General features: G+C 62.8%; 1 protein-coding gene across 1 annotated transcript in view; it reads left to right on the top strand.

The window, feature by feature from the left end:
- The first annotated feature begins 5,183 nt into the window (after positions 1–5,183).
- The window catches only part of LOC142473251 (uncharacterized), a 50,186-nt gene continuing 44,361 nt past the window's right edge, over positions 5,184–11,008 (top strand). Inside the window, exon 1 of the mRNA XM_075580440.1 lies at positions 5,184–5,278. The gene's annotated coding sequence lies outside the window, so the exon portion shown is untranslated. The remainder of the gene's footprint in view (positions 5,279–11,008) is intronic.

Genomic DNA, 11,008 nt, shown 5'->3' with positions numbered 1-11,008 from the left:
CGGGATTAAAAGAAGTTACAAAGTGACGCGCGTCCGATTACCGGGAGCGCGACGGGACCAAAAGAAGTTACAAAGTGACACGCGTCCGATTACCGGGAGCGCGCCGGGACCAAAAGAAGTTACAAAGTGACGCGCGTCCGATTACCGGGAGCGCGCCGAAACCAAAAGAAGTTACAAAGTGACGCGCGTCCGATTACCGGGAGCGCGCCGGGACCAAAAGAAGTTACAAAGTGACGCGCGTCCGATTACCGGGAGCGCGCCGGGATTAAAAGAAGTTACAAAGTGACGCGCGTCCGATTACCGGGAGCGCGCCGGGACCAAAAGAAGTTACAAAGTGACGCGCGTCCGATTACCGGGAGCGCGCCGGGACCAAAAGAAGTTACAAAGTGACGCGCGTCCGATTACCGGGAGCGCGCCGGGACCAAAAGAAGTTAAACAGTGACGCGCGTCCGATTACCGGGAGCGCGCCGCGACCAAAAGAAGTTACAAAGGGACGCGCGTCCGATTACCGGGAGCGCGCCGGGATTAAAAGAAGTTACAAAGTGACGCGCGTCCGATTACCGGGAGCGCGCCGGGACCAAAAGAAGTTACAAAATGACGCGCGTCCGATTACCGGGAGCGCGCCGGGACCAAAAGAAGTTACAAAGTGACGCGCGTCCGATTACCGGGAGCGCGCCGGGACCAAAAGAAGTTACAAAGTGACGCGCGTCCGATTACCGGGAGCGCGCCGCGACCAAAAGAAGTTACAAAGGGACGCGCGTCCGATTACCGGGAGCGCGCCGGGACCAAAAGAAGTTACAAAGTGACGCGCGTCCGATTACCGGGAGCGCGCCGGGACCAAAAGAAGTTACAAAGTGACGCGCGTCCGATTACCGGGAGCGCGCCGGGACCAAAAGAAGTTACAAAGTGACGCGCGTCCGATTACCGGGAGCGCGCCGGGACCAAAAGAAGTTACAAAGTGACGCGCGTCCGATTACCGGGAGCGCGCCGGGACCAAAAGAAGTTACAAAGTGACGCGCGTCCGATTACCGGGAGCGCGCCGGGACCAAAAGAAGTTACAAAGTGCCGCGCGTCCGATTACCGGGAGCGCGCCGCGACCAAAAGAAGTTACAAAGTGACGCTGGAAGAATAAATACCGCAGGCCCGGTACTGAAAAACTGCCACTTATATACCTGCACCCGCAACTGCCATTAACCCCTTCCCTACCCGAGACCTGCCCAGCAAGGAGTAACCCTTTCCATGCCACAGACCAGCAAACAATGATTAACCCCTTCCTTGCCAGAGACATGCAGAGCAATGATTAACCCCTTCCCTGCCAGAGACCTGCAGAGCAATGATTAACCCCTTCCCTGCCAGAGACCCGCAGAGCAATGATTAACCCGTTCCCTGCCAGAGACCTGCAGAGCAATGATTAACCCCTTCCCTGAAAGAGACATGCAGAGCAATGATTAACCTCTTCCCTGCCAGAGACCTGCAGAGCAATGATTAACCCCTTCCCTGCCAGAGACCTGCAAAGCAATGATTAACCCCTTCCGCCAGAGACATGCAGAGCAATGATTAACCCCTTCCCTGCCAGAGACCTGCAGAGCAATGATTAACCCCTTCCCTGCCAGAGACCCGCAGAGCAATGATTAACCCCTTCCCTGCCAGAGACCCGCAGAGCAATGATTAACCCCTTCCCTGCCAGAGACCTGCAGAGCAATGATTAACCCCTTCCCCGCCAGAGACCCGCAGAGCAATGATTAACCCCTTCCCTGCCAGAGACCTGCAGAGCAATGATTAACCCCTTCCCTGCCAGAGACATGCAGAGCAAAGATTAACCCCTTCCCTGCCAGGGACCGGCAGAGCAATGATTAACCCCTTCCCTGCCAGAGACCTGCAGAGCAATGATTAACCCCTTCCCTGCCAGGGACCGGCAGAGCAATGATTAACCCCTTCCCTGCCAGAGACCTGCAGAGCAATGATTAACCCCTTCCCTGCCAGAGACCCGTAGAGCAAAGATTAACCCCTTCCCTGCCAGAGACCCACAGAGCAATGATTAACCCCTTCCCTGCCAGAGACCTGCAGAGCAATGATTAACCCCTTCCCCGCCAGAGACCCGCAGAGCAATGATTAACCCCTTCCCTGCCAGAGACCCGTAGAGCAAAGATTAACCCCTTCCCTGCCAGAGACCCGCAGAGCAATGATTAACCCCTTCCCTGCCAGAGACCTGCAGAGCAATGATTAACCCCTTCCCTGCCAGAGACCTGCAGAGCAATGATTAACCCCTTCCCTGCTAGAGACCTGCAGAGCAATGATTAACCCCTTCCCTGCCAGAGACATGCAGAGCAATGATTAACCCCTTCCCTGCCAGAAACCTGCAGAGCAATGATTAACCCCTTCCCTGCCAGAAACCTGCAGAGCAATGATTAACCCCTTCCCTGCCAGGGACCTGCAGAGCAATGATTAACCCCTTCCCTGCCAGAAACCTGCAGAGCAATGATTAACCCCTTCCCTGCCAGGGACCTGCAGAGCAATGATTAACCCCTTCCCTGCCAGAAACCTGCAGAGCAATGATTAACCCCTTCCCTGCCAGAAACCTGCAGAGCAATGATTAACCCCTTCCCCGCCAGAGACCCGCAGAGCAATGATTAAACCCTTCCCTGCCAGAGACCTGCAGAGCAATGATTAACCCCTTCCCTGCCAGAGACCCGCAGAGCAATGATTAACCCCTTCCCTGCCAGAGACCCGCAGTGCAATGAATAACCCCTTCCCTGCCAGAGACCTGCAGAGCAATGATTAACCCCTTCCCCGCCAGAGACCCGCAGAGCAATGATTAACCCCTTCCCTGCCAGAGACCTGCAGAGCAATGATTAACCCCTTCCCTGCCAGAGACCCGTAGAGCAAAGATTAACCCCTTTCCTGCCAGAGACCTGCAGAGCAATGATTAACCCCTTCCCTGCCAGAGACCCACAGAGCAATGATTAACCCCTTCCCTGCCAGAGACCCGCAGAGCAATGATTAACCCCTTCCCTGCCAGAGACCTGCAGAGCAATGATTAACCCCTTCCCTGCCAGAGACCTGCAGAGCAATGATTAACCCCTTCCCTGCCAGAGACATGCAGAGCAATGATTAACCCCTTCCCTGCCAGAGACATGCAGAGCAATGATTAACCCCTTCCCTGCCAGAAACCTGCAGAGCAATGATTAACCCCTTCCCTGCCAGAGACCCGCAGAGCAATGATTAACCCCTTCCCTGCCAGAGACCTGCAGAGCAATGATTAACCCCTTCCCTGCCAGAGACCTGCAGAGCAATGATTAACCCCTTCCCTGCCAGGGACCTGCAGAGCAATGATTAACCCCTTCCCTGCCATTGACCTGCAGAGCAATGATTAACCCCTTCCCTGCCAGAGACCTGCAGAGCAATGATTAACCCCTTCCGCCAGAGACCCGGAGAGCAATGATTAACCCCTTCCCCGCCAGAGACCCGCAGAGCAATGATTAACCCCTTCCCTGCCAGAGACCTGCAGAGCAATGATTAACCCCTTCCCTGCCAGGGACCTGCAGAGCAATGATTAACCCCTTCCCTGCCAGAAACCTGCAGAGCAATGATTAACCCCTTCCGCCAGAGACCCGGAGAGCAATGATTAACCCCTTCCCCGCCAGAGACCCGCAGAGCAATGATTAACCCCTTCCCTGCCAGAGACCTGCAGAGCAATGATTAACCCCTTCCCTGCCAGAGACCCGCTGAGCAATGATTAACCCCTTCCCAGCCAGAGACCCGCAGAGCAATGATTAACCCCTTCCCTGCCAGAGACCCGCAGTGCAATGATTAACCCCTTTCCTGCCAGAGACCTGCAGAGCAATGATTAACCTCTTCCCTGCCAGAGACCCGCAGTGCAATCATTAACCCCTTTCCTGCCAGAGACCCGCAGAGCAATGATTAACCCCTCCCCTACCTGGCCACCCTGTCACAGTGAGGCCCCTTGCTGCCCCTGTGAGAGAGGGCAGTGAGGCCCCTGTGAGAGAGGGCAGTGAGGCCCCTGTGAGAGAGGGCAGTGAGGCCCCTGTGTGAGAGGGCAGTGAGGCCCCTGTGAGAGGGCAGTGAGGCCCCTGTGAGAGGGCAGCGCCCCTGTGAGAGGGCAGTGAGGCCCCTTGCTGCCCCTGTGAGAGTTCAGTGAGGCCCCTGTGAGACAGGGCAGTGAGGCCCCTGTGTGAGAGGGCAGTGAGGCCCCTGTGTGAGAGGGCAGTGAGGCCCCTGTGTGAGAGGGCAGTGAGGCCCCTGTGTGAGAGGGCAGTGAGGCCCCTGTGAGAGAGGGCAGTGAGGCCCCTGTGAGAGAGGGCAGTGAGGCCCCTGTGAGAGAGGGCAGTGAGGCCCCTGTGTGAGAGGGCAGTGAGGCCCCTGTGTGAGAGGGCAGTGAGGCCCCTGTGTGAGAGGGCAGTGAGGCCCCTGTGTGAGAGGGCAGTGAGGCCCCTGTGAGAGAGGCAGTGAGGCCCCTGTGAGAGGGGGCAGTGAGGCCCCTGTGAGAGGGCAGTGAGGCCCCTGTGTGAGAGGCAGTGAGGCCCCTGTGTGAGGGCAGTGAGGCCCCTGTGTGAGAGGGCAGTGAGGCCCCTGTGTGAGAGGGCAGTGAGGCCCCTGTGTGAGAGGGCAGTGAGGCCCCTGTGAGAGAGGGCAGTGAGGCCCCTGTGTGAGAGGGCAGTGAGGCCCCTGTGTGAGAGGGCAGTGAGGCCCCTGTGTGAGAGGGCAGTGAGGGGGCCCCTGTGTGAGAGGGCAGTGAGGCCCCTGTGTGAGAGGCAGTGAGGCCCCTGTGTGAGAGGGCAGTGAGGCCCCTGTGTGAGAGGGCAGTGAGGGGGCCCCTGTGTGAGAGGGCAGTGAGGCCCCTGTGTGAGAGGCAGTGAGGCCCCTGTGAGAGGGCAGTGAGGCCCCTGTGAGAGAGGGCAGTGAGGCCCCTGTGAGAGGGCAGTGGGTGTAATGACACCTTTATACGGTTTGTATATAATCAGGGCTCAGGCTCTCTCTGACATGGCCGCCGTGCACCACGTGACCGGCCAGCACTGGCCCTGCTCGGGCAGAGAACCACAACTTCCGGCACAGGCCCCCCGCGCTGCATGCTGGGAGATGTAGTCATGTCCCCTGAAGCTCAGACAGGAAACAAAGCGCTAACACGGGCAGTAGGACTACAAGTCCCAGCATGCAGCGCGGCTCCTCTCTCTATCCCCCCCCCTGATGTCTCAGTGCTGGGAACTTACAGATCCATCTGCAGCAGGACAGGGGGAGCACCATGCCTGCAGGGGGGAAGGTGAGGGGGGAGCACCATGCCTGCAGGGGGGAAGGTGAGGGGGGGAGCACCATGTCTGCAGGGGGGAAGGTGAGGGGGGAGCACCATGTCTGCAGGGGGGAAGGTGAGGGGGGAGCTCCATGTCTGCAGGGGGGAAGGTGAGGGGGGAGCACCATGCCTGCAGGGGGGAAGGTGAGGGGGGAGCACCATGCCTGCAGGGGGGAAGGTGAGGGGGGAGCACCATGTCTGCAGGGGGGAAGGTGAGGGGGGAGCACCATGTCTGCAGGGGGGGAAGGTGAGGGGGGGAGCACCATGTCTGCAGGGGGGAAGGTGAGGGGGGAGCACCATGTCTGCAGGGGGAAAGGTGAGGGGGGAGCACCATGTCTGCAGGGGGAAAGGTGAGGGGGGAGCACCATGTCTGCAGGGGGGAAGGTGAGGGGGGAGCACCATGTCTGCAGGGGGGAAGGTGAGGGGGGAGCACCATGTCTGCAGGGGGGGAAGGTGAGGGGGGGAGCACCATGTCTGCAGGGGGGGAAGGTGAGGGGGGGAGCACCATGTCTGCAGGGGGGAAGGTGAGGGGGGGAGCACCATGTCTGCAGGGGGGAAGGTGAGGGGGGGAGCACCATGTCTGCAGGGGGGAAGGTGAGGGGGGGAGCACCATGTCTGCAGGGGGAAGGTGAGGGGGGGAGCACCATGTCTGCAGGGGGAAGGTGAGGGGGGGAGCACCATGTCTGCAGGGGGGAAGGTGAGGGGGGGAGCACCATGTCTGCAGGGGGGAAGGTGAGGGGGAGCACCGTGTCTGCAGGGGGGAAGGTGAGGGGGGGGAGCACCGTGTCTGCAGGGGGGAAGGTGAGGGGGGGGAGCACCGTGTCTGCAGGGGGGAAGGTGAGGGGGGGGAGCACCGTGTCTGCAGGGGGGAAGGTGAGGGGGGGAGCACCGTGTCTGCAAGGGGGAAGGTGAGGGGGGGAGCACCATGTCTGCAGGGGGGAAGGTGAAAGGAAGCACCAGGTATGCCGGGGGAAGGTGAGGGGGAGGAGCACCATGTCTGCAGGGGGTGGGGGTAAGGTGAGGGGAAGCACCAGGTCTGCAGGGGGGAAGGTGAGGGGGGGAGCACCATGTCTGCAGGGGGGAAGGTGAGGGGGGAGCACCGTGTCTGCAGGGGGGAAGGTGAGGGGGGGGAGCACTGTGTCTGCAGGGGGGAAGGTGAGGGGGGGGAGCACCGTGTCTGCAGGGGGAAGGTGAGGGGGGGGAGCACCGTGTCTTCAAGGGGGAAGGTGAGGGGGGGAGCACCATGTCTGCAGGGGGAAGGTGAGGGGGGGAGCACCGTGTCTGCAGGGGGGAAGGTGAGGGGGGAGCACCATGTCTGCAGGGGGAAGGTGAGAGGAAGCACCAGGTATGCAGGGGAAGGTGAGGGGGAGGAGCACCATGTCTGCAGGGGGTGGGGGAAAGGTGAGGGGGAAGGTGAGGGGGAGGAGCACCATGTCTGCAGGGGGTGGGGGTAAGGTGAGGGGGAAGCACCAGGTCTGCAGGGGGGGGAGCACCATGTCTGCAGGGGGGAGCACCATGTCTGCAGGGGGGAAGGTGAGAGGAAGCACCAGGTATGCAGGGGGAAGGTGAGGGGGGGGAGCACCATGTCTGCAGGGGTGGGGGTAAGGTGAGGGGAAGCACAAGGTCTGCAGGGGGGGAGCACCATGTCTGCAGGGGGGAAGCACCATGTCTGCAGGGGGGAAGGTGAGGGGAAGCACCATGTCTGCAGGGGGTGGGGGTAAGGTGAGGGGGAAGCACAAGGTCTGCAGGGGGGGAGCACCATGTCTGCAGGGGGGAAGCACCATGTCTGCAGGGGGGAAGGTGAGGGGAAGCACCATGTCTGCAGGGGGGAAGGTGAGGGGGGGAGCACCGTGTCTGCAGGGGGGAAGGTGAGGGGGGGAGCACCATGTCTGCAGGGGGAAGGTGAGGGGGGAGCACCATGTCTGCAGGGGGAAGGTGAGGGGGGAGCACCATGTCTGCAGGGGGGAAGGTGAGGGGGGGAGCACCATGTCTGCAGGGGGAAGGTGAGGGGGGGAGCACCATGTCTGCAGGGGGGAAGGTGAGGGGGAGCACCATGTCTGCAGGGGGTAATGTGAGGGGAAGCACCATGTCTGCAGGGGGGAAGGTGAGGGGGGAGCACCATGTCTGCAGGGGGAAGGTGAGGGGGGGAGCACCATGTCTGCAGGGGGGAAGGTGAGGGGGGGAGCACCATGTCTGCAGGGGGGAAGGTGAGGGGGAGCACCATGTCTGCAGGGGGGAAGGTGAGGGGGGAGCACCATGTCTGCAGGGGGGAGCACCATGTCTGCAGGGGGGGAGCACCATGTCTGCAGGGGGGAAGGTGAGGGGGGAGCATCGTGTCTGCAGGGGGGAAGGTGAGGGGGGAGCACCGTGTCTGCAGGGGGGAAGTGAGGGGGGAGCACCGTGTCTGCAGGGGGGAAGTTGAGGGGGGAGCACCGTGTCTGCAGGGGGGAAGGTGAGAGCACCGTGTCTGCAGGGGGAAGTTGAGGGGGGAGCACCGTGTCTGCAGGGGGGAAGGTGAGGGGGGAGCACCGTGTCTGCAGGGGGGAAGGTGAGGGGGGAGCACCGTGTCTGCAGGGGGGAAGGTGAGGGGGGAGCACCGTGTCTGCAGGGGGGGAAGGTGAGGGGGAGCACCATGTCTGCAGGGGGAAGGTGAGGGGGGAGCACCGTGTCTGCAGGGGGGAAGGTGAGGGGGAGCACCGTGTCTGCGGGGGGGGAAGGTGAGGGGGGAGCACTGTGTCTGCGGGGGGGGGGGGGGGAAGGTGAGGGGGGAGCACCGTGTCTGTGGGGGGGGAAGGTGAGGGGGGAGCACCGTGTCTGCGGGGGGGAAGGTGAGGGGGGAGTACCAATGTCTGCGGGGGGAAGGTGAGGGGGGAGCACCGTGTCTGCGGGGGGAAGGTGAGGGGGGGAGCACCGTGTCTGCGGGGGGAAGGTGAGGGGGGAGCACCGTGTCTGCGGGGGGGAAGGTGAGGGGGGAGCACCGTGTCTGCGGGGGGGAAGGTGAGGGGGGAGCACCGTGTCTGCAGGGGGGAAGGTGAGGGGGGAGCACCATGTCTGCAGGGGGAAGGTGAGGGGGGAGCACCGTGTCTGCAGGGGGGAAGGTGAGGGGGGAGCACCGTGTCTGCGGGGGGGAAGGTGAGGGGGGAGCACTGTGTCTGCGGGGGGGGGGGGGGGAAGGTGAGGGGGGAGCACCGTGTCTGTGGGGGGGGAAGGTGAGGGGGAGCACCGTGTCTGCGGGGGGAAGGTGAGGGGGGAGTACAATGTCTGCGGGGGGAAGGTGAGGGGGAGCACCGTGTCTGCGGGGGGGAAGGTGAGGGGGGAGCACCGTGTCTGCGGGGGGGAAGGTGAGGGGGGAGCACCGTGTCTGCGGGGGGGAAGGTGAGGGGGGAGCACCGTGTCTGCGGGGGGGAAGGTGAGGGGGGAGCACCGTGTCTGCGGGGGGGAAGGTGAGGGGGGAGCACCGTGTCTGCGGGGGGGAAGGTGAGGGGGAGCACCGTGTCTGCGGGGGGGAAGGTGAGGGGGGAGCACTGTGTCTGCGGGGGGGGGGGGGGGGGGAAGGTGAGGGGGAAGCACCGTGTCTGCGGGGGGGGGAAGGTGAGGGGGAAGCACCATGTCTGCGGGGGGGGGGGGGGAAGGTGAGGGGGGAGCACAGTGTCTGCAGGGGGGAAGGTGAGGGGGGAGCACCGTGTCTGCAGGGGGGAAGTTGAGGGGGGAGCACAGTGTCTGCAGGGGGGAAGGTGAGGGGGGAGCACCATGTCTGCAGGGGGGGAAGGTGAGGGGGGAGCACCATGTCTGCAGGGGGGGGAAGGTGAGGGGGGAGCACCATGTCTGCAGGGGGAAGGTGAGGGGGGGAAGCACCGTGTTTGCAAAACAAAATAGCCTATTAAATCTGTTCCCAAAAGCCAATAAGAAGCTGCCACACTGTTGCCAGGGGGGAGAGGGGGAACACCATGTCTGTTTGCGGGGGCGGGGGGTGAGGGGGAACACCATGTCTGTTTGCGGGGGCGGGGGGAGAGAGGGGAACACCATGTCTGTTTGCGGGGGCGGGGGGTGAGAGGGGAACACCATGTCTGTTTGCGGGGGTGGGGGAGAGAGGGGAACACCCATGTCTGTTTGCGGGGGTGGGGGGGGGGAGAGGGGAACACCATGTCTGTTTACGGGGGGGGGGGGTGGGAGGTTACTTCTATGAGGCCGGTCACAGAGTGTCTGGCTGCGCGATTCTCGGGCAAACAAATGATATTGTATTTGCTGCGTGATGGCCAGGTGACGTCCAGCCAATGAGGCAAACCGCCTGCATGTCCTCACAGCTGCGCCTCCCGATCGGCTCCGACCTCAGTGCGCACGCCGCAACTGTTATAGCGGCCTTTTAACTCATAACTTTGTTTATTTCAACACATCCCCTCTGTATCCTCCTCCCAGCCTGTGCCACCTCCTCCCCATCCTGTGCCACCTCCTCCCCATCCTACGCCACCTCCTCCCCATCCTACACCTCCTCCCCATCCTGCGCCACCTCCTCCCCATCCTGTGCCACCTCCTCCCCATCCTGCGCCACCTCCTCCCCATCCTGTGCCACCTCCTCCCCATCCTGTGCCACCTCCTCCCCATCCTGTGCCACCTCCTCCCCATCCTGTGCCACCTCCTCCCCATCCTGTGCCACCTCCTCCCCATCTGTGCCACCTCCTCCCCATCCTGTGCCACCTCCTCCCATCCTGTGCCACCTCCTCCCCATCCTGTGCCACCTCCTCCCCATCCTGTGCCACCTCCTCCCCATCCTGTGCCACCTCCTCCCCATCCTGTGCCACCTCCTCCCCATCCTGTGCCACCTCCTCCCCATCCTACGCCACCTCCTCCCCATCCTGTGCCACCTCCTCCCCATCCTGTGCCACCTCCTCCCCATCCTGTGCCACCTCCTCCCCATCCTGTGCCACCTCCTCCCCATCCTGTGCCACCTCCTCCCCATCCTGTGCCACCTCCTCCCCATCCTGTGCCACCTCCTCCCCATCCTACGCCACCTCCTCCCCATCCTGTGCCACCTCCTCCCCATCCTACGCCTCCTCCCCATCCTGTGCCACCTCCTCCCCATCCTGTGCCACCTCCTCCCCATCCTGTGCCACCTCCTCCCCATCCTGTGCCACCTCCTCCCCATCCTGTGCCACCTCCTCCCCATCCTGTGCCACCTCCTCCCCATCCTGTGCCACCTCCTCCCCATCCTGTGCCACCTCCTCCCCATCCTGTGCCACCTCCTCCCCATCCTGTGCCACCTCCTCCCCATCCTGTGCCACCTCCTCCCCATCCTGTGCCACCTCCTCCCCAGCCTGTGCCACCTCCTCCCCATCCTGTGCCACCTCCTCCCCATCCTGTGCCACCTCCTCCCCATCCTGTGCCACCTCCTCCCCATCCTGTGCCACCTCCTCCCCATCCTGTGCCACCTCCTCCCCATCCTACGCCACCTCCTCCCCATCCTACGCCTCCTCCTCCCCATCCTACGCCTCCTCCTCCCCATCCTACGCCACCTCCTCCCCATCCTGTGCCACCTCCTCCCCATCCTGTGCCACCTCCTCCCCATCCTGTGCCACCTCCTCCCCATCCTGTGCCACCTCCTCCCCATCCTGTGCCACCTCCTCCCCATCCTGTGCCACCTTCCTCCCCATCCTGTGCCACCTCCTCCCCATCCTGTGCCACCTCCTCCCAGCCTGTGCCACCTCC

The sequence above is a fragment of the Ascaphus truei genome (assembly GCF_040206685.1).
Source record: "Ascaphus truei isolate aAscTru1 chromosome 2 unlocalized genomic scaffold, aAscTru1.hap1 SUPER_2_unloc_1, whole genome shotgun sequence".
Taxonomy (NCBI): Eukaryota; Metazoa; Chordata; class Amphibia; order Anura; family Ascaphidae; genus Ascaphus; species Ascaphus truei.
This window is presented reverse-complemented; position numbering and strand designations above follow the sequence as displayed.